Here is a 24340-nt window from a genome sequence, read left to right as displayed (position 1 = left end):
TGCCATATATCAGTATAATAATTATGATAAATGATCAAAAATTCAAATTTTCTCATACAGACACAAAATTCATTTGGTTCTTTATTTTGTCAAAATCATCATAAAACATGATACATCTATTGTAAAAACTTTAAAAAGTCGTCGTATACGGTTTATTTTTCATGACGTAACTTTAAAAAATTGCATTGATTTTTGACATGCAATGGTATAAGCATGGGCCATTTATCGATTAATTGATATATTTATATATCTATTTTGATTTTAATTTATTAATCATTTAATCGCTTAATCATTATTATTGCATGCAACAAAACGATTTGTATCATCTATCTATTTTTTAAAAATCTGCAACTAGATACGAACAATATTGAATTGTATTTGTACTATATTGTGTACGCTTCTTCTATAATGTGTAACTAACCTTGTGTGGCGCGCAGTTTCATAATCATGTAATAGTGATGATAAAACAAAGCAATTTACACGAGTTATCTCCCGTAGTAACGTATTTCATTAATTGTGTTATTTCACTTGATCGAATTGCTGTAGCTTATGAAGTACTCGTAATGTGAGGTCAAAGTTTATTTATAGATGAAAGTGACGTGATATCTTTATCATTAATGAGATGTGCATTTCATACCGAGAAATAAATATCTTTCCCTAGCATTTCTTTTTAAAGAAGTGCATTTACTAAACACACACCAAAAAAAAGGTAAATAATCCAAAAAGATTGACACCATTTTATTGAAGAAATACGACTATCACCAAAATGTTATGACAAGTTATTACAATTGATATTTCAAGATGATTTTATCAATTAATGATTAAGGAAAAACACAATTCAATTACTGATAAAATCTCACATCATTCCATCAAATTTTTACCATTTCGTTTGACCAAATTAAAACATATGCATCTTCATAATACAATAATAAAAAAAATCTGCGTTAGGTCATAAGTCATAAGTATGTCAAACTTTCTACAGGTAACTTAATACAGTCTATACTCTCTTATATATTATACTTGACATCAATCAATCTTAAATATTGGTTTGTAAAGGAAACAAATTCAAACATCGAATAAAATATCCTAGTTGTTCTAGTTGTTTCGGTTTCCATGTGTTTTATATTACACTATTTTGGCAACCATTCCCTCCCGAGGGAGACCAATTTATTACGACCCGTCGGACCAGGTGATCGGTTTCCTCTAACGACGACTGTGGTCAGTTTTACGGGGTGTTTATGACTCCACCTGGACATCGTAATTACGCATGTCTTAGTCTAGCCAATAACACTCGGATCCTTGATTAAATCATCGCCTCGTTCCACAGGTGCGAGTCCAACACGGCATGAAATTGTCTGGTCAAGTTAGCGTACAGAAGTACCGATTTTCTCCTGGTATTTGTGAGCTCTTGGTGAATATATTCTTTATCATATTTATTGAACATACAATATCTGTGAATTATAATTTTGAGATAGTGAGTTGAAGTTAAGTAAGCATGCACATGAATATATTAGATGAGGTTCAAAAAACTAAATGAGGTTTACTAGTAAAGTACTTAATTTTCCATCTACAGAAACCATTTTTAAACAACAATATCCATTTTTTTCATTAATATCGTTAACAACGGTATTGTTGATGTCGGAAATGTCTTGATTTAACCGTATGTCCGTATCTTTGAAATTCAAAATCCTGCCGAAGCAATATCGACAATTTTTTTACTACCACAACACGTTTTTAATGCACACTGTTACATTGTTGTTGTGTGCTGTTTTCCAAAGTATCCAATTAGGCAGGAAAGGAGTGTTACTTCATCTGTTGAAATAATTCCTTGCCAAGTAGGTCAGACAATACGCCAGTTGCACCGCTTCAATAGGTTATATTTACACACTGTTACGCTGTTGAGAGTTGCAAGAGCAGTAACGCATTTCGTTGTAAAAGAAGAACGATGGATGACGTTGTAAATGAGTCTTTGCATTGTTAATTGTTATTAACTATCCGACAATCATTCACTCTTCAACGTTAGCTTCAATATTTTATTTCAGAACAAAGAAATAAATGTTTATAGATTCCATCCATGTATTCTTGAGTGATTTCTACTGCCCTGGACGCTGTGTGGGTCTGGTCCTACGTCACCTGCGAACAGAGTGCAGAAACATATACATTTATTGGAGTGTTTCCTGCTAGATGCAGTATCAGAACAGAGAGTTAGTTTCGGACCTTCATTTGCTATTTGGGCGAGGTGAAGTCAAGATGGTCGTGTTTAGAGAGGTCGAGGACGAGTCGAGATAGTGATGTTTCGAGAGGGCAAGGCGAAGCGGTGATAACCATGTTTCGAGAGGGTTGGGTGAAGTCGTGACAGTCATTTTTAGAGCGGCCGGTGTGAAGTCGAAACAGTCGTGATTATCGAAAACAAGATGAGACCAAGATACTCATATCTAGAGAAGATAGCCATGATTATAGTGGGTGAGGCAAAGTCATGATAAAAGGCAAGGCGAAGTCAAGATTGATGAAATCATGCTTATGTGGGGACAATGCGAAACTAAGATAGTCAAGTCAATAGGGACAAGACGAAGCTGGGAAGTCAGGTTTACAGAAGGCGAGGCGAAACCGAGATAGTCAAGTTTGTAGAGGACATTCGATACAAAAATAGTCTGGCATTCAAAGGCAAGAAGAAGTCGAAATAGTTAAGTCTAGTTTGTGTAAGGACATGCCGAAGGGCATGGCGAGATAATCATGTTTATCAGAGAACAAAGCGAAACCGAGATAGTCATATTTATAGGAGGCAAGGCGAAACCGAGATAGTCATATTTATAGGAGGCAAGGCGAAACCGAGAAAGTCATATTTATAGGAGGTAAGGCGAAACCGAGATAGTCATGTTTATAGGAGGCAAGGCGAAATTGAGATAATCAGGTTTAAAGGACCAAACAATGCAGAGAAGATGTAAGTTACAGACCGAAGACGAGAATCCTTCTCCATAAACCTAGAGACCACTCTTTTTCCGATTCCCGAAAAATTCTGAACATGAAATTATTTAATTTAATCACTGAATTATCACTACACCGTGAACATAGAGAAATGGTGGCGATTTAGACATTTACAATTAAACTTAAAGTTAAAAGTGTAACAATCTATCAAATACGACACAAACCAACATATTCTATATTCTTTAGGAGTTTAAAATTTCGAAGTGACGTACATTGTATACCCCTACACGACATCGACAGCCTTATAGGCTTTCACATGTACTTGTTGTCAACAGGGATAAACATATTTCATTTGCAGCCGACTTTGAGGAGGAATGGGTGTGGTCAGAGCTCGGTATATTTATCTTCTTACATATATGGCCTCAAATTTATTTCATATCGCACATCGGGCTAATGAAAATCATACTGACATATTCGATAGAATTAGCTATGGTTATCAACTGTATCCGCAATATAGGACCTTATGTGAGAAATAATATACTATTTTAATATGACAGTGGAAATATACTTAATTTTTTAAATCTCATATTGCTTCTATCAGATACATATTTACTTTCGGCGTCAACGTATTAAATATGTATTATTACTACTACTACGTATATAGGAAGTTATGACACCAAGTATGTCGTTAGTAAGGTGATATTGATTTTGAAAAATTGGTAATAAGTTAGAAGGCACGGATGCAATTATAATGTTTAACAGGTCATGCTCATACTATACATAGATGTTAAGATACGATACAAAAGAAAATCATTTTGTTGGATTGTCATCAAAAAAATAAGTGAAACGTTATTCCCTGTTGAAATTTACATTGATATATTCAAAGATGAATCTAAAGTTGCAGTAGCATTTATATCAATTTAGAATCAAATGTTTGGTTAGCTGGAAGCTATACAAAAGTGATATACTACTCAGAGAAACCTACTACAAATAAATTTTCATAATTTCCTTGCGTTTGTGATATTTAACTCACCTGTCATTTCTTTTGAGTAAATGTAATAATTTTTACGACAAAGATATCATTTCTACTTTTTTAAGTAATATTATTTTTTGAGAAATGTTTCCTTACTTTGGTAAAATGAAATGAAGCGGGAATCATTCGATACGTTTGTTGACGTAGTAATTATGAAGAGAGCAAACAGATACACAGATACAGAAACTAAATCGTTTTAACGGAAGTTGCCATGTCTGTATAAACTATGAAAAAGTATGCCAGCCATTACGGAAGATCTTTAAGTGACTTCTGCCCCTTTAACACTTTGTACTTTCTACTGACGTACACAGCCGTGAGTGGCAAGTTAGATGTCAGACCGTACTCTCTATACCCACAGCGTAAGAAACTTCTCGGGAAGGAGTTGACAGGCTATACATTCGCCACAATCTTACACCATTTGGGGCAATAAAACTGTGCCATATACAATCAAGGGGGTAGAATGATCGGATGTGGCACTCGGTTCGATTAATGAGCCCTACTCGCCTCATCATCTCTGACCAATTAGAGCACAAAGACAGACCTGTCACATGTGTCACTTAAATTCTTCATCCACCATTTAAAAATCTAAATGGCCGCCATAAATCCGGAGCCGCAGACGACAGCGTTGGGCCCGGGCTGCCACCCATGGTTGCGAACACGGAGACATCTGACTCGCCAAGAAGGTAACGTGGCGATCCCTATGCAGGTGCTTCTAGGACCTGGAAGGGTACTGCATACCGAATCCCTGTTTTTGGAAACATTGAAGATAGGCGATGATTTGTTACAATAATCAGAACTATTGATGCAGAGTGCTTCCTTGCCAACCCGTTCCGGACAATGAGTACACAAAGAACGTATCATATACATATAGGTTGTGTTTCAATGCCATTAAGACTTCATTCCTTATAACGTATATGAGAAGAAATGTGTTTTAGTAATATCAGATGATTTTGTGTGTATTAGTATATGAGATGGAGCTTGCATCATTTTAGCACTAAGTGTATGCGTTTTTTGGCAGAATGTTGGAGCTGGAGGTTAAGACATCTTATCAATATGTACAAATGATTTACCTGGCTCAGTGACAAAAGGTCACAACACTGTATCACTCTGTATATATAGGTACTTTGTCTAAGTGACGAAGGTCACAACATTGTATCATTCTGTATATATAGGTACTTTGTCTAAGTGATGATGGTCACAACACTGTATCACTCTGTATATATAGGTACTTTGTCTCAGTGATGAAGGTCACAACACTGTATCACTCTGTATATATAAGTACTTTGTCTCAGTGATGAAGGTCACAACACTGTATCACTCTGTATATATAGGTACTTTGTCTCGTCTCAGTGATGAAGGTCACAACACTCTGTCACTCTGTATATATAGGTACTTTGTCTCAGTGATGAAGGTCACAACACTGTATCACTCTGTATATATAGATACTTTGTCTCAGTGATGAAGGTCACAACACTGTATCACTCTGTATATATAGGTACTTTGTCTAAGTGATGAAGGTCACAACACTGTATCACTCTGTATATATAGGTACTTTGTCTCATTGATGAAGGTCACAACACTGTATCACTCTGTATATATAGGTACTTTGTCTCAGTGATGAAGGTCACAACACTGTATCACTCTGTATATATAGGTACTTTGTCTAAGTGATGAAGGTCATAACACCATATCACTCTGTATATATAGGTACTTTGTCTAAGTGATGAAGGTCATAACACCATATCACTCTGTATATATAGGTACTTTGTCTCAGTGATGAAGGTCACAACACTGTATCACTCTGTATATAAAGGTACTTTGTCTCAGTGATGATGTTCACAACACTGCATCACTCTGTATATATAGGTACTTTGTCTAAGTGATGAAGGTCACAACACTGTATCACTCTGTATATATAGGTACTTTGTCTAAGTGATAAAGGTTACAACACTGTGACACTCTGTATATATAGGTACTTTGTGTCGTTTCGGTGATGAAGGTCACAACACTGTATCACTCTGTATATAAAGGTACTTTGTCTCAGTGATGAAGGTCACAACACTGTATCACTCTGTATATATAGGTACTTTGTCTCAGTGATGAAGGTCACAACACTGTATCACTCTGTATATATAAGTACTTTGTCTCAGTGATGAAGGTCACAACACTGTATCACTCTGTATATATAGGTACTTTGTCTCAGTGATGAAGGTCACAACACTGTATCACTCTGTATATATAGGTACTTTGTCTCAGTGATGATGGTCACAACACTGTATCACTCTGTATATATAGGTACTTTGTCTCGTCTCAGTGATGAAGGTCACAACACTGTATCACTCTGTATATATAGGTACTTTGTCTTTAGTGATAAAGGTCACAACACTCTGTCACTCTGTATATATAGGTACTTTGTCTCAGTGATGAAGGTCACAACACTGTATCACTCTGTATATATAAGTACTTTGTCTCAGTGATGAAGGTCACAACACTGTATCACTCTGTATATATAGGTACTTTGTCTCAGTGATGAAGGTCACAACACTGTATCACTCTGTATATATAAGTACTTTGTCTCAGTGATGAAGGTCACAACACTGTATCACTCTGTATATATAGGTACTTTGTCTCAGTGATGAAGGTCACAACACTGTATCACTCTGTATATATAAGTACTTTGTCTCAGTGATGAAGGTCACAACACTGTATCACTCTGTATATATAGGTACTTTGTCTCAGTGATGAAGGTCACAACACTGTATCACTCTGTATATATAGCTACTTTGTCTACGTGATGAAGGTCATAACACTGTATCACTCTGTATATATAGGTACTTTGTCTCATTGATGAAGGTCACAACACTGTATCACTCTGTATATATAGGTACTTTGTCTCAGTGATGATGGTCACAACACTGTATCACTCTGTATAGATAGGTACTTTGTCTCGTCTCAGTGATGAAGGTCACAACACTGTGACACTCTGTATATATAGGTACTTTGTCTCAGTGATGAAGGTCACAACACTGTATCACTCTGTATATATAGGTACTTTGTCTCAGTGATGATGGTCACAACACTGTATCACTCTGTATATATAGGTACTATGTCTAAGTGATAAAGGTCACAACACTGTATCATTCTGTATATAAAGGTACTTTGTCTCGTCTCAGTGATGAAGGTCACAACACTGTGACACTCTGTATATATAGGTACTTTGTCTCGTCTCAGTGATGAAGGTCACAACACTCTGTCACTCTGTATATATATAGGTACTTTGTCTCGTCTCAGTGATGAAGGTCACAACACTGTATCACTCTGTATATATAGATACTTTGTCTCAGTGATGAAGGTCACAACACTGTATCACTCTGTATATATAGGTACTTTGTCTAAGTGATGAAGGTCACAACACTGTATCACTCTGTATATATATATAGGTACTTTGTCTCGTCTCAGTGATGAAGGTCACAACACTGTATCACTCTGTATATATAGGTACTTTGTCTCGTCTTAGTGATGAAGGTCACAACACTGTATCACTCTGTATATATAGATACTTTGTCTAAGTGATAAAGGTCTCAACACTTTATCACTCTGTATATATAGCTACTTTGTCTAAGTCATAAAGGTCACTGCATTGTATCACTCTGTATATATAGGTACTTTGTCTAAGTCATAAAGGTCACAACACTGTATCACTCTGTATATATAGGTACTTTGTCTAAGTCATAAAGGTCACAACACTATCACTCTGTATTTATAGCTACTTTGTCTAAGTCATAAAGGTCACAACATTGTATCACTCTGTATATATAGCTACTTTGTCTAAGTCATAAAGGTCACAACACTATCACTCTGTATATATAGCTACTTTGTCTAAGTCATAAAGGTCACAACATTGTATCACTCTGTATATATAGCTACTTTGTCTAAGTCATAAAGGTCACAACACTATCACTCTGTATATATAGCTACTTTGTCTAAGTCATAAAGGTCACAACATTGTATCACTCTGTATATATAGGTACTTTGTCTAAGTGATGAAGGTCACAACACTGTATCACTCTGTATATATATATAGGTACTTTGTCTCGTCTCAGTGATGAAGGTCACAACACTGTATAAGTCTGTATATATAGGTACTTTGTCTCAGTGATGATGGTCACAACACTGTATCACTCTGTATATATAGGTACTTTGTCTAAGTGATAAAGGTCTCAACGCTTTATCTCTCTGTATATATAGGTACTTTGTCTAAGTCATAAAGGTCACTGCATTGTATCACTCTGTATATATAGCTACTTTGTCTAAGTCATAAAGGTCACAACACTGTATCACTCTGTATATATAGGTACTTTGTCTAAGTCATAAAGGTCACAACACTATCACTCTGTATATATAGCTACTTTGTCTAAGTCATAAAGGTCACAACATTGTATTACTCTGTATATATAGGTACTTTGTCAAAGTCATAAAGGTCACAACACTATCACTCTGTATATATAGCTACTTTGTCTAAGTCATAAAGGTCACAACATTGTATCACTCTGTATATATAGCTACTTTGTCTAAGTCATAAAGGTCACAACACTATCACTCTGTATATATAGCTACTTTGTCTCGTCTCAGTAATGAAGGTCACAATACTGTACATATGGGTCGTTGCCTTAGTGCTGAATTACAACACCTTATCACTTTGAATTTATGGATATTTTTTCTTAGTGGTGAAGATTGCAATACTGTATTAATCTATATATATAATTTAGGGTACTTTGTTTTCTATGATGAAAGTTATAACACTGAATCATTGTATATATGGATACACTGTCGAAGTGGTGAAGGCCACAACACTGTATCTCTCTGTAAATATGGGTACTCTGTGTGAGGGTAAATGTTACAACATAAGGCATTCTGTAAAACATATTCATTCGATTGATATTTTCGAAATCGTGACTGGGTATCCTTGTGAATCAAATTAACTAAGGAGCCCTCAATTTTCATAGGTCTTGTTTCGTTCCTGAAAATGCAGTGATGCCCTCTGCTGGTCTGCTTTTAATGTAAAATTGACCTGCCATTGGACGATCTTTACCGAAACATTAATAATGTATTTTGCCTTCAAGTCATGAAATTATCAATTCCATATTATTATATATTTTGGCGATTTTATTTCCATTTTGAAAATAGTGATAATAAAACCACACCTAAATAACAAGCTCTACGGTATTTCTAAAGAGTGCCGTAATCCGCCATGCATTGTTTAAATCCATTTGAATAGTGCCATGGTTGATATTCTGTACATATACAAGACAATCCTTTCCGTTGTCTGTTCCTAGATTTCCAAATGTAGGTCCTTATTATTATGGACTTGTCCTAGAATCAGGAAACAGCTGTATGACGTTCTCTCAATCTTTATTTGGTTCTAATGTATCTCATTCTAATTTTTCTATCCTAATGTGAAATTCAAACACATGTATTGTTGTTTTGTTTTTGTATGGTCTTCGAAATTGCAGTGGTAGACATTGCTTTAGGACATTTAGTTCCCGACATTTGCCTTCATAAGAAAGTGACACGGCTCTGGATAGACACTTGTGTCTGGTGTTCTAATTACGAAATATTGTCGTTTAGGTCACTGACATATTTCTTCATTTAGGTTTCACATTTCTTCAGGTCAGTTTTGATTTTCCTCCGATGCTTGCTAGGTTTCAAAAGTTAGACACTTACCAGTTTTGACGAGTCCTAAACGGACGAATCAACAGTATGTTGCTGGTAAATTAATAATATTGTTCTACCGCATCCAATTCTTTATTTGCATTGAAAATGCTAATTACTTGTGTGTTTTGTACAAACCTTATTATGTTTACATCTCACAGCTTATTTGATATTCAAGGGCCTGTTCCCATTTTCACGAGTTCGAAGTTGTCATCTTAACAAAGGTTTTCTAAAGGTGAAGGTTAATGAAAGTAATTGGAAGTTTTACGATCGTCATAATTGTCTCATTAAGAAATGTTTCTTCTGGACGTGTTTGAAGCTCGTACATTTTCATGTTGGTTCCAATGTTGTATATCTTGTTCTCATTTGAGGAGGTGAAATTAGTTACTTGGATTGACCAAGGTTTACATGGCGGGTGTCGTCAATGAAGACGCTTATTCTTCCGGAGCACCTGGTCTTATACCCCTTGTACTTTTTCAGGAGTCTCCGAATAAATATTTCTTTTGTACATATTTTGCCCGAGTTTTATTGAATTTGAGTTTGGATTATGATTATGTTTACATGTTTGTATTTTCTTTTTGTGTTTTGAAAACATGTAATTTTAAAAATAATGAAATTATTACTAAAACAAAGGGTTAGCACATCTCCAAATCATTACTTTTAAGTTTCACTTTGATGTATTATACAATGCCCGCAACAGCGCACGTGTTGGGTCCGATGTACTGTTGTGAGCAGTTGCTATCTTAAAGTTTCAATTTCAAATAATACTAATGTATGAAACAAAAATTATGAAATGCAATATCGCGTTGCTGGTTTTATCTACTTCATTTCGAAATTTTAAAAAAGTACATGTGATGTGATTCTGTGCTATTTTAGTTGAATCTATTATATCCTAAAATCCGCGTTATTCCTCAAATAGTTCTATTCGAGCAATGATATTTTATAGTACATTGATATTGTCAGGATCCAACTCTTGTAGTTGAAATAATTTGGAGATATCATACCTCCCTTTTTATGAAAATAATGATAGTGTCAGCACATTTCTTTGTTTATGTTTTTAGTCCCTTTTTTCATCTGGACTCTTTTTAGAAATCGCTACACCGTTTTACTCATTTTTAGGTAAACAAGAAATATTGTATATAGAAATTATATCCAGTTTAAAGATGTGTTAAGTTTAAGTCCCGTTTCGAACATTTTTTTGTTTTCGTTCAATTATTGCACCATACGACATCCCCGGCTAACAACGGATCAGTTGTGACACGGTTGTTTTGAAGTGCCAACTTTTGCTTCCTTGTGGGTAGGACGTTATATGTATAACTTCGCTGACGCTGATATTCAAGGAACGTTTAATGCGACTAAACTGTCTGTCTTTATAATTTCTCATCATTTTTATTTCTAGTGCACTTTCCAAAGCCTCCACTGACATACATTGCTTAACATTTGATTTGTATGTAGAGCCTTCGCATGCAAGAAGAAGACTTCGGTTTCTGTTCAGAGGCGTGAGGTAGATACTAAAGTCATCAAAAACTACTAATGCATGTTCCCTACTAGATTCTATGAAATAACCAGCTGTAACTACTTCAATCCGATTAAGTTTAGTGAACCGTGAATGATGATATGTCAAGATGTATTCCATTCTCTCCAATCGCCTTATACCATTTCTTCTCTGCTCATTTCCCAATCTTTTCCCGTCTGCTGAAAGACCGAAAGACCTATATAGTGGACTGACTATCCCGTTAAATAAATAAAGATGTCAAAATATGTCCAGTGTGATATTGTGAAAAACAAAACATGGCCATTGAGTTGGTCCTATTCTCTACAAATAACCCTCTTCATATTGGACATCTTCTGCTATCTTGGATTTATGTAACTGTAACCTTATTTAGTCTTTAGTCTGAAGTAAAAGTCGTGTGCAATTTGGTTTTGTAGACGGTGTACTACATACAAGAGTTAAAAAGGGAATAAAAAGCGAGAAGAAATGGAAAATGTGCAGATGAGCCAATAGAAATACGCATGTTTGTTTATCTAACTCTGAAAGATATATCTGATATTTTGACTATTACTCTCTTTTTCATTTAAAATAGTTTTCCTTGAAATAGGTCATATGTTAAGTATATGGCTGGACGTGTTCTTTTATTTACAAGTACATATCACCTCTGGTGACAGGTGACGGTCGACCATAAACTTGCGTTATGAGACATGCATGTGGAACATTTAGGCAATCTCATGAATAGAAAAAGTAATTTCGCATTGTTTATCGCCAATAAATTCACGGGAAACATTCGTTTTCAAGGTGTAAGTAAAATCCTTTACAAAGCATGGTGGATTTTTTTCAGTAAGAAATTTCATTTCTGTAACACGTTAGTCCGATGAAACGATCATGGACAGTTACCTAATAGCAGGAAAACGTCTAATAGATCGTAATGCACTTGAGATTATTGTCAAAATGCCACTTGTCATATGTCAGTGCCATTTGTTAATTAGCTTTATTCACGAGGAAATAAAGATTTCGAAAAAGAAATGAAGATTATCATTTAGGATGAAAGAAAGACTAAGTCCAATTTTTACGTACAATAACAAAAATAGGAACCTAATTCTAAACTTACCTTTTCTATCATTGAAAATAATATAATATAATGAATCATCATAAATGAAATCACAAATCACACTCAAGATGATTCAATAAAGTTTTATTGTTGTACTATGAAGTTAGTTCTATTCCGATTACGTTGAAATCTTAGTCGATAACAGAATGTTAATATATGCTATTGAAACCACGTGGCACGATCTCTTCACCACTATACTTATATAAGAATAAAGAAAGCATACTTGTCATTTTTACAAGCCTTTAATATGAAATGTGGTTCAGATACTTTTGAAATCAAACAAACTTAATCAAATCTTCGGAATATGATTTTGTCCAACGTCGCAAACTGCTTCCCTTATCCAGTGGAATTTTGTAACCTTGTTTTGCTATTCTTCTTTATTCAAATTGCCAAATAGAAAATACCAATCTTTGACATGGAATCCTTCGAATAATTGCAGAATGATTGCTCAATACATCAGAAGCGATTTGCCTAAAAGATATGAGTTGTTGTTTTCATGGCCCTAGTCAAAAGTTTAGTAAGATATATATATGTATGGTAAAATGTTGTTTCACACATTATGTCTTGTTTTCTACAATTTCATCATTTTTAATAAAAGAGAGAAAAACCGATCACAGAAACTTAGATGACACTCTGACATTCAATAGAAAACGCTTGCTCAGTTGTATAAATGGGACAACAAAATGGTAAACAGAATATGATAGATTGAAATTTTGATAACATAAAAAAGGATGCCTTGACAATTTTACCAGAATTGTTTTCCAACAAATTTGAATGATCATAGTCAACAGTTACTCTTTCCTGTTATGTTTTATGTGAGATCGTTTCCTCTACGAGAGGTAGTTGGTTCTTTACATAAAGAATTACGCATTAGGAGTATCTGATCAGTACCGAGGTTGCAGTCTGCAAGAGAGAAGCCAATCTAAGAGTATGATGTAATGAAGGCTGTGAATTAGTCATTAATTATGCACTCCCTGAAGGAACGTTCTCACACCTTCAGCTCACACTTTCCAACCTATCCGTTTCCAGGCTAAGATCTCATCGTGTGATAGCGTCAACCTTTAGCATGATTCAAATGCAAGTTTAGCACGCAAGGTAGCATGCACTCTACTTCATTCCAGTCGATAAGCGATGCTGACACCTATAGCGTCAGACATTCTAAAGTATACTTGGTGTCCTCTGACTTACCAAGCACCTGCACAAATCGATACCTTATCGAGGTACTTTAGACATCTCATAAATCAATGATATTACTACTTAGCCACCGTGCAAAACACAAGAGTCAATAATATTCGGAGACGCGAAAACAAGAACGTTACTTCAATAAGCGGCCACTTCATTCATTGTTATCAGTTGTGGATACCATAGGTTGACTGGGAAAGATGTGAAAATCACACATCTACTATACAGTTGCTGATTTTGTTACATATTCAAATGACTCGCAAAAAATTAATACACATTTATCTTCTTGCTTCTCTCTTGTTCGGACAGGTCAAAGTTTGATGAAAAAATGCCAACGGTCATGCAATTACGACTAAAAGTGAACCCAAAACTAAAGATATGTGATTGTTACAAACAAAATCTGTATTCTAAAAAGAACTTTCACATTTACAATGAGTTATTTGTCTTCTGGTGTGTCATTTTGGACTATCAAATAAATCAGTCATGAAATTATGATATTTCCGGGATCTGCAGTCATGCTTCTGATCTGTATGCAAAACTTTTAACCTGACGTTCACACAGCCGACAGACTTGTCGAATTGGCAACACGTACTCAGATAAAGGCGATCTGATGATAACCGCTAGGAAGTTTCTATCGTTACGGAACCATATATAAGAGTCCACACACACGACTCCTTAATGTCACAATGGGCTGAAAGATTGTTTGATATAAGAAGACATTTAGTATACCTGTGCCTTGGTGTATGTACCAACAGAAAACAAACATTCATGACGATGTGAGGCGACTTTGATGTGATTGGCTATCTATTAAAAGTAACAATTTGCTATTGGATATACCCCCTTGACGTCATGGCCGTGTATTGTTATAGTTACTGCAGTTGAAAGGCTGGTACCTTCTGACGTAATATTAATTACCATTTGGCGATGGTTATCTGTGGTGCGATTAAAAAGTTCATAAATCATGATAAAATATGCGAAGTTTCATATTTCTGATCTTGTGAATTCCCCATTTTTTTCTTATGTCGGACATTGAATGGTCATATGAACGGAGATAGTCTTGATATCATAATTTATCTATTTGTTTATTACATTTTGAAGTTCTTCTTGACATATGGTTTAATGGGAAAGGTTCTCGTTGTGAACAGATCTTACATATTTAAATCGGGGCGTTTTCTTATCAGGCGACCTGAAGTTACTTATTTGGAAGGGCATGTCCTACAAGATAATTTAACAGGGAGTCCTTGGAATTTGAATTTAAATATGAATGAAACGTGGAAAGAGATTCTGTTTACTAGCTTAAATTGTATCTAGCTACAAAGGAATGTCTTTCGTGTGATATTTCTATATTGTGTCGTCTTATATAGGTACTGCTGAAAGGTAATCGTGGTGATATGACTTATTGCGTCTTGAAGTCGACAGAGCCAATGAGCTTCCTGGACATCTAGTCTTATTCTAATTGGCATTTGTAAGGAGTCTCTGTATTAAAGATTCTTTTGTTCATGTTTTATCCCAGCTAAATTTAATATGAGTTTGGATTATAATTACGTTGGCATTTTGGTAATTTATCTTTGCTTTTTATCAAAAGTTTGTTATATATAGTGTTTGTCACTGGAAATATTAAAATTATATCATCATTTTTTCCGTTTAACGTGTAGAGGACATGAAACATTTTTCCATTAAAGTTGTATCATAGTGGTATAGTTATGTCTTCTTATGATTCGCATACATTTGTATAATTGTGCAATTTGTTTAATTATCAACTTTTACTTTTATGGATAGCAATGATGCGACTTTTTTACTATTTATGAGGCACTTATATCTAAATGCAGTTAATATACTAGAAGATTTATTTTCTCTTATCTACATTGATAATAAGTCTTGCGGTGAACTGACGTGTTTGCTTTACCATTCCAGTAGGGCCATTGTCGGCGCTTGTTGTATCAGTGGGTGACATATATGGTCGACAACTGAGTCAGACAGCCCTATATTACCTTTATGAGTTTATACATCATACGAGGTGTCAGACGCTAAGACGGAAGATAATTCCGAACTATTGCGTATACACGATTTCGCCACACATTATACTGTTTGTCGTGTTAACTCATCAGACTGACCCACCAAGTCGCCACCACCTTCAAATAATTCGTTCTTTGTGTTCTATTTCTAGAACAAGTGTTATAAGCTATTTCATTTTAGAAAAAGTTGATGTCAGGTATTCAATTTGAAGTTTCCTAAGGTCAAAGTAATGTATCCCATGCTCTCTTTATTGGCTATATTAAAACAGCAACTCATGTCTGAGTTTTGACAAACCTAGATTCATTTCCTAATGATGCTTATTTACAAGATGTGAAAACAATATTACATATACCTTTTACAAAAGGCAAATAACTGAACTATGGAATGACATTCCAGCTATGTGCAGTAAAACTGAATCCATTGTACGTATTTACATATAATGTCATTTTTTCTACTGATAGGAGATTTGGCCGTTGCCATGAAAACTGATAATTGTAATGGAATATTATTTGATTAGATAAGCTATCGGGGACCGTCTTATTTCCATTTTAAAAATATGATGTGTAAAGAGAACGAGAAGTCTTAAAGATAAAAATTTATTTCCCTTAGTTATTATTTGCACGTATCAACTTAAATGACTGTCGCAATCCGGCATAATGGGCGAAAGTGACGTCATCATATTTCAGTTGAATGGCATATTACAACACAGCATACATAATTACAACAAAATCCACGCAACATTGTTATTTACAATTAATTGGATGATGATTTACCACTAGTTTGACACCATATCTACAGCGTCGGTTACCACTGGAAAAGGCAATTCTATTCCTTAAATAGGTAAATACGTATTAAGATGTTTTCCTTTAGCATTAGAAACACTAGAAATCAAATGCGTTTTAAGTAGTCACCTCTGGTGACATTTTTCCCTATTTCTGGATCATAGATCAATAAATTGCCTTTGATTTTCACGATATACAGTTGGTTTATAACTGTAAATGTCTTTGTCGCTCACGTATAACTAACAAAAGTCAAGATATATTTGAATAAAGTACGATGTATCTATTGTTTCAGTTTGATCCAAATACAATTCCTAAACATGAATTTACATTATTTTACTATAAAAATGAATGACTCCAATAATATATACTCCCCTGTGCCGCCGATGTTACCACTGATGTTTATGATGCTCTAAGGAATTTAAGCAAGCTTCAGTAAATCTTGTATTCGAGCGCGGACCCAGGAAATCTCGATACAATGGTGTCTAAACTAGCTTAAATGTTGTAATTCAGATAGTATAGAAAGCTATGTTGACTTATTATAGTCAGCCAATAAATTAACTCGCAGTCAGCTTGATTTCATCACTACCTACTTGGAATGACTAAAATTTAAATGGCGGCTGCAGTCAATGTAGGAGAAGACGCTTACTCTGCTGGAACATCTGTCTTATTCTATTTGTACTTTCACAGAAAACTTTTCATTTTAGTATTGTTTAAGTATATGATCAAGTCAGTAGAATCAAATCAGTATAGGCTGAAATCTTCCATACATCTTAGATGGCACCAGTATAGACTTCAATCTTTTATACATCTTAGATGGCACCAGTATAGACTGAAACATTCCATACATCTTAGATTGCACCAGCAAAGGCTGAAATATCCCATACATCTTAGATGGCACCAGTATAGACTTCAATCTTTCATACATCTTAGATGGCACCAGTATCGGCTGAAATCTTTCATACATCTTAGATGGTACCAGTATAGACTGAAACATTCCATACATCTTAGATTGCACCAGCAAAGGCTGAAATATCCCATACATCTTAGATGACACCAGTATAGACTTCAATCTTTCATATATCTTAGATGACACCAGCATAGGCTGAAATCTTCCATACATCTTAGATAGCCTCAGTATAGACTGAAATCTTCCATACATACATCTCAGATGGCACCAACAAAGGCTGAAATCTTTCATATATCTTATAGGGCACCAATATAGACTGAAATCTTCCATACATCTTAGATGGCACCAGCAAAGGCTGAAATCTTTCATACATCTTAAATGGCATCAGAATAGGCTGAAATCTTCCTTACATCTTAGATAACCTCAGCATAGGCTGAAAACTTCCATACATCTTAGATGGCACCAGTATAGACTTCAATAATCCATACATCTTAGATGGCACCAAAAGAGACTTAAATCGTCCATACATTTTAGATGGCACCGGCATAGGCTGAAATCTTCCATACATCTTAGATGGCACCAGTTTATGCTGAAATTTGCTAGAAATCTTCGGAGAATCTAATATATGGCGATGTCTGCCAGCGATCTCGGTCAGCTGAAGTATATGCTGAAGTCTTCTAAATGACTTCGGTTATTCTTTTTAATGTTGTAAGGAGAAAATAATATATGATAGCTCTAGTTTATGCCATGCCAGGCCAGTAACTTTAAAGAGAGGGACATATATTATATAATCGTCAGAGGTGTTAGTTTATATATATATGTGTGTGTGTAATAATCAATAAACAAGGTATGTTTACTACAATGTAAATAGATACAAGTATGAACTGAGGGTTGCTGATATATGCTGTAGTTTGTCCTGACTTTAACTTCGAGCTCCAGTATTAGTTAAAGCACTCTCTTCGGCCTCTCGAAGAAATCCAAGAACATATCAAAATAAAACATAAACAAACACGGTTCCAGTTCAAATTTAATACCTCTTAAAATCTCATAATATTCTATACAAACATTATTCATATTCTCACTTTTTCGACTGGTCAAATGAGAATATTTTTTTGAATTACTTAACAGATAAAAGAAAATTTCAATAAATGTTTTATTGATATACAACATTCCGTCTACATATATACATATAATACAAATGTATGTGATCTAATACGTTGATAATGTAAAATGTAATATCAACACAAATAAAACAATTAAATGATTCCTAAAATTTCCATGTATTGTACAATTATTGATTTTAATAACATTCATACAGCACAAGATTAACCAAATCAAATACAGCCATGAACTTATTTTAAATTCATTAGTTTAGTCTAGACATACAAAGAACAATAAATCTTTGAAAGGGAGATAACCCTTTGTTTGAATTGCTCTTACTTATTATTCACCTGTCAGACATGCATCAATGCAGAACGGGAATTTAACATGTGACATAACAAAACTGGTATGGTGTCCTTTATCAAAATTATAGAAAAAAATAATATAAGACCTTTATGCAAACAACGGTAATGGATCAAAGGCATATATTCCTGCCACATCGTAAATATCAAACTTCATATAAACATAGAAATAGTTCTGTTCCTTATTGAATATAATCTTAATGAAAAAATATCAAAGTAACTGTAAGGACATTTTAATCGGTGTTCTTACCATAAATACCTAATATCAATACACTTTGAAATTATGGATATATCAGTATTTTCTTACATTGAAATGTTTATAGTACATGTATAAAAAAGAGAAGAAAATGTAGTAATTTCAATGATATTAACACATATAAAAGTATTTCTACATGGAAAATATGGTACATAATATTATTGATCGAGACATGGAAATGACAAATCGCATTGACATTTATTAGCAATTATAAAAAACTTACTTGTACCTAGCTTGATTTCCTATGGGTGGTTAGATCGCAAAGTAAATCTGTTGAAGTATTTTGAACGTAAATCTTAATGTTTAATTCTATATGTGATATTTCCTATCAAAGACCGGTCTGAACCTTGCAGTATATCTATTATTTCGTGTTAATAATTACCTGTTTATCATATTATAATTTTGTTTTATTTTTAGTGTCAAGCCAGGTCTGTAGGAAATTACTTTGCTTATGTAGTTATTCACAATAATATTGTCATTATAGCATTTGCTTTTCAATCGAAATGTATATCCATTGAAAACGTATTTTAAAATATTTCGTCGCCATTTCATTTTAAAAGTTATGATTTTATATTCATTTTATTATCATTATTTTATTCTATCTTATTTTTAAAACGGGAGTGTAATTCATGTATATTATTTGTAGGGAAAGGGTAAACACAATATGTTTTTTTTTTTTTTATTTCAGAGTAGTAAAATGATAAGAAAACATGTTTTTGGGTTTTTTTTTTTTTTTTTTTTTGCAAGACAAGTAGAGTGTGTTGAACGTTGTTTATAAATGTCTTTCAGTAAAAAGTAAGCCATGATACTATTATTGCATATTGTTATTCATCAGTATCTATCTTAAGTCAGGTCAATTGCATCATTACCGAAAAATATATGTTTCGGAAAATGTTTTGTATCTTAATTATTTGCAAGCATTTGGATGAAGTTATAAACCATAGCATACCCGTGAGAATACCACAAGGGAAATACATGACACAGAAAGGAATCGTACAATGACTTTTTCACTAAGACCACCTTTACTTTAGAAGTCAGAAAATGTATTTTTAGTACATGGACAGCCAGACAAATGTAAGTATTATGTTGACAGTGACGTACTCATATCATAAAGTTAAGTTAAAGATTTACACATATCATCAACATATAACGACCCCATTTTAATGCGAATGGTATTTGCTTAATCAGTTTGTTAATAACATCGTTTTGATCGTAATATCCATGTATTGCGCTTAAGATGTCAGTTTGTACAACCTAGAACAAATAGTAAATACTTATTTCAATAACCTTAAAATCATCCATTGTTTAACAAACAACTTTTCAAATTTATCTATGTTTTTTATTCTAGTGTCGATATATTTCACACAAAAATATACAACATTGTTACTACCAATTCATATGTTCCATTTATTATTAATCCGTTGCTGTATTTTATCTAAATTCATTCGATTAGGTGTGTTATGATAATAATTAAAAATAGTCAAATGTTGAATTAAATTAGATAATGCATGCATTTACAATAGGATATCACATTTGCAAAGAGCTAAAGAACATAACCGAACGACATATATCGTGGATATTTTTCCGGGGTACAAACGAAACTGTAGTATGAAGTACTGTTTCCTGTAGCTACCTGAAATTTCCATCATATATATTTTTAGAGACAAGGTCCGTCATTGCAACACGTTCCTTATTTGCTTATATATATATATATTGCCATAACTTGGACACGCGAGCTCCATTTGATTTAATTATGATTGGCAAGTGCCTTATCATTTTGAAATGAAATAGTTGAGTGTCGATTTAGTCAATATTGTTTTTTATTTCTTACAATGTTTAGAATATGCTGATATATTGAAGCTACTGACTGAACGGACATGGTAGTTGTTCATGTATTGTTCACGCATATTAAAGTACACTTGTTGTTAGAAATATTTGAAAAGATATTGTTTTCTATTCAGCGCCTGATTTAAGTAATATAAAATACGTCTTCAATCTATAAAATCATCGTAAACAAAGACATTTTGAAGCTTATAGCAATGATAAGACGTATCTATAATCGAGAATTAACATTTACGAAAAGATCAGCCGTTGACGACAGTAAGAGGTTATTTTCGGTAACTATTTCACAATCATATACTTGGTTGTTTACACTTTACAATACTGACTGATATATACCTATCAGACCTAGTATATATGTATACATTAACATGTTAATATTACATAACGTTTATTAGAAAGCAAGCATACTACCTAGCTTATAAAATATAAATTTAAGATTGGTGAAATTGTCCTTGTGTTCTGAATATGTCTCCTTATTCCTTGTGTTAATTTGGCTTCACTCTCACATATTTGATAACATCAATGGTTGTGTTTGACATGCAGCCAAATTCATAAATGATTGAACTATAGCGACCAGAATTAACTGCAGGAAGTTGCTAAAACCTTTAAAAATTGTTGGCCCGAGGACAATAATGATCTTAGTAAACTCAACATCAGACACATTCTAACACAAACCACGACTGGTTATTTATGACAGACTGTATATAATAGTAAATGACAGTGAAACAACTCTAGGCGAAAAAGAACGCAACTTTCAATAATCAACCTTATTGATTTACATTACTGTAGGTTGATGTGAACATTTTTCCTTGGTTATTTGTAAAATGAACTATTTTTAGTACTGGTATGCATAAAACAATCGATTAGTTCTTAAATGTATTCGATCATTTCTGGATACCATTCTTAATATCTGTGGATATATATAGGCATACTAGCAGGATGAATTCTTATACGTATCATAGATGTATAATAAATAAATAATAATGATGTTTAAAATTCACTTAATATTTACTTAAATCAATACGTATTTGTGTAATATCTGACGATGGTTCACACAAACAATTTCTTGCTAATGCATGGTTATATCAAAATGAAATCGTTATAGTAATATTATCATTGTGTTACAAATGAATGGTAATGGAATTTGAATCGTTATATAAAATCATTTGCCCTCATATGTTTAAGTCAATGCGTCACTAATATCAATTTCCATTTGATATAAGGGTAATACATATTTTTTTAAATCATAACAAATACGCATTGTATTATATTTTCACAAATTACGGAACTTTTAAATATTGGGGGGAGATATCTACCTTAATAAAATTTAATATTTATATATCGATAATGGAAGAATGATGCTTGAACATCATTATTTATCATGTATTTATATCGGAAAAATCTCTTATCCGACCTGATTTTCTCAAATATGAGTTGGTACATGTTTGGAATTATTTCTATAATACTTCACTGTTGTTACCATTTACAATGTGAATTTGAATATTTTATTATTGGTAGGTAGTTAGCTGATTTATTTGAAAAGACAGGGCAGTGACTATATTAATGTTAATATAGAAGTATTTTTAATTATAATCAATATACCACAATATATATATATCAAAAATACGAAGAAACAGTACTGAATACTAAAAATATCTCCCGAGAAATTTACACATGGATTTACATACACATTTAAGCGTGCACATTTTACACACACGCACACACACACGTGTCCTATATAAATGGATCGATTTTTTCCTGTATGACAATGCAGTCAAACATGACAATGATTCAAAACGTGAGTGTTGATATTGACTTTTATTCGACACAGACGTTATATGATAGCTGGTGGCTAGGTCATATTCTTGTAAAGAAATATACCCGTTGAAAATATGTATTGAAAGAATATAACTAATTCATCATTACACATAAAAGGATGGGGAATATAACATATCATACCAAGGTGATATTTGACCTTGATAGATTTATGGTCGTGCAAATGTTTGACATGAAGGTTTAATTTTCTTTTATTCTATTTTGTGTGTAGTTTTTGTTAGCATTTCATATCATTTCTGTCGTAACAATTTCAATTTCTAAAACGTTGGTTATGTATATTTTATCTAAGGGTTCCAAATAATGCTTTCAAGATGTTTATAAATTTAATAAACGGTCGCCATTAGTTTTGTTTTTACAGCATCTTGGGTGAAAATATATTCTTTTCAAGAAGTAAAAAAATAATTTATTTGTCGAAGCAGTACAACATTCCTTCTTTTATTACATAGATATTTACCAGATCAGCATTTCTCTTCTGTTTTACGTCAAACTTAAAACATTTTTTATTAATAGACCTCACATACACTTCAAAATTTACGTATTTTCCCTCCGAAATGTATCTAATTATAATTAATAGTTCCAAGAGTTAACAAATTATTGAATATATAATTTATACTGTATATTAACTCAATTATTTGTCTATAAGGTAAAACATATAGCAGTAAATAAAATACTGTCAAAGGTAACATGTTTTTATGATACAAACAAAACTTAAACCCGACCATATTTTTATCTTCACTTTTTTCACAATGTAATGGCAGGTGAACGACATCCTAATAATCAGCCAGTTAATTCTAAAACAGAATACGTTACCAGGGAAATGATTCAAATGATACTTAAAACGATTTATAGTAAAATACTGGTCACGTGATAATAATAATCATCCATGTACAGACAATAGCACTTAAAATCGATAGGGGGAGTTTTATGTAGTGTCAGCAAGGTCAAAAGTAGTATTGTCTTTCTCTTCATTAGTGTATCACTAAATCATGGTATACATATCGACAAATCGAGTAACTGGTTTAGAGATAAGTTTGATTTATGGAAGTTTGACTGCCCTTTTCCTTGACACCATGATGAACTGAAATTACAATATAAAATTGAATTTTATGACTGACCCAGTTTTTCATTTTAATTGCACTTTTAAAATATCCACCTATATATTTCTAATTAATCCATTTGATATTGTTTGTAAAATCTAATTGTAATTCTATATTTTATAAATAAACAAACAACATTTATAAAGACTGGGTACGTACTGCACCTGTCATATAGGTTTATTTCTTAATTGTTTCATTTTATTTTTGATCTTATTATATGTATACATATATTGTTATTTACCTATAAATCTAGAACAAAATATATTTGTCTTGATTGAAGAAAATATAGCCTTATGATAAATAAATCCACTATGTTTATATTATTATTTTTTTATTTATTTTTTTTTTTTTATGACATAGGAAAATCAAAAGACAAAATATCTGTTGCCACAAAAATCTGATAATGGGGAAAACATAAAAAAATATCAGCCAATGAAACGTCATTTAACACGACGTTAACACACAAGTTGCTTCATTGGGCGTTATATGTTACAAGTATTGTTCAAAGTTTGATACATCATTATATATATATAATTATTATTAGTCATCACGCGAAGGTTTTTAAATGTCATACAATGTTGGCCATTATATCTTAAATTATTCATCAATATTTTTTTCTAAAGATTTTTTAAAAATCCACCATTGATGCATCACTAAACACAAATATTACATACATTCTGAAA

The 24340-nt window shown here is 33.2% G+C and overlaps 1 long non-coding RNA gene across 2 annotated transcripts in view; it reads right to left on the bottom strand.

Annotated features, from left to right (window-relative positions):
* Positions 1 to 714: 714 nt before the first annotated feature.
* Positions 715 to 24340, bottom strand: part of LOC132557354 (uncharacterized) — an 85120-nt gene continuing 61494 nt past the window's right edge. For both annotated transcript variants that reach the window (XR_009554505.1, XR_009554504.1), the window contains exon 3: positions 715 to 2133. This is a non-coding gene — a long non-coding RNA (uncharacterized LOC132557354). The remainder of the gene's footprint in view (positions 2134 to 24340) is intronic.

Source organism: Ylistrum balloti, unplaced genomic scaffold (assembly GCF_031769215.1).
Source record: "Ylistrum balloti isolate Yb309-2 unplaced genomic scaffold, AGI_CSIRO_Ybal_v1 Utg370662, whole genome shotgun sequence".
Classification (NCBI taxonomy): domain Eukaryota; kingdom Metazoa; phylum Mollusca; class Bivalvia; order Pectinida; family Pectinidae; genus Ylistrum; species Ylistrum balloti.
The sequence above is the reverse complement of the archived record's forward strand: the minus strand, read 5'-3'. Positions and strand labels throughout refer to the sequence as shown.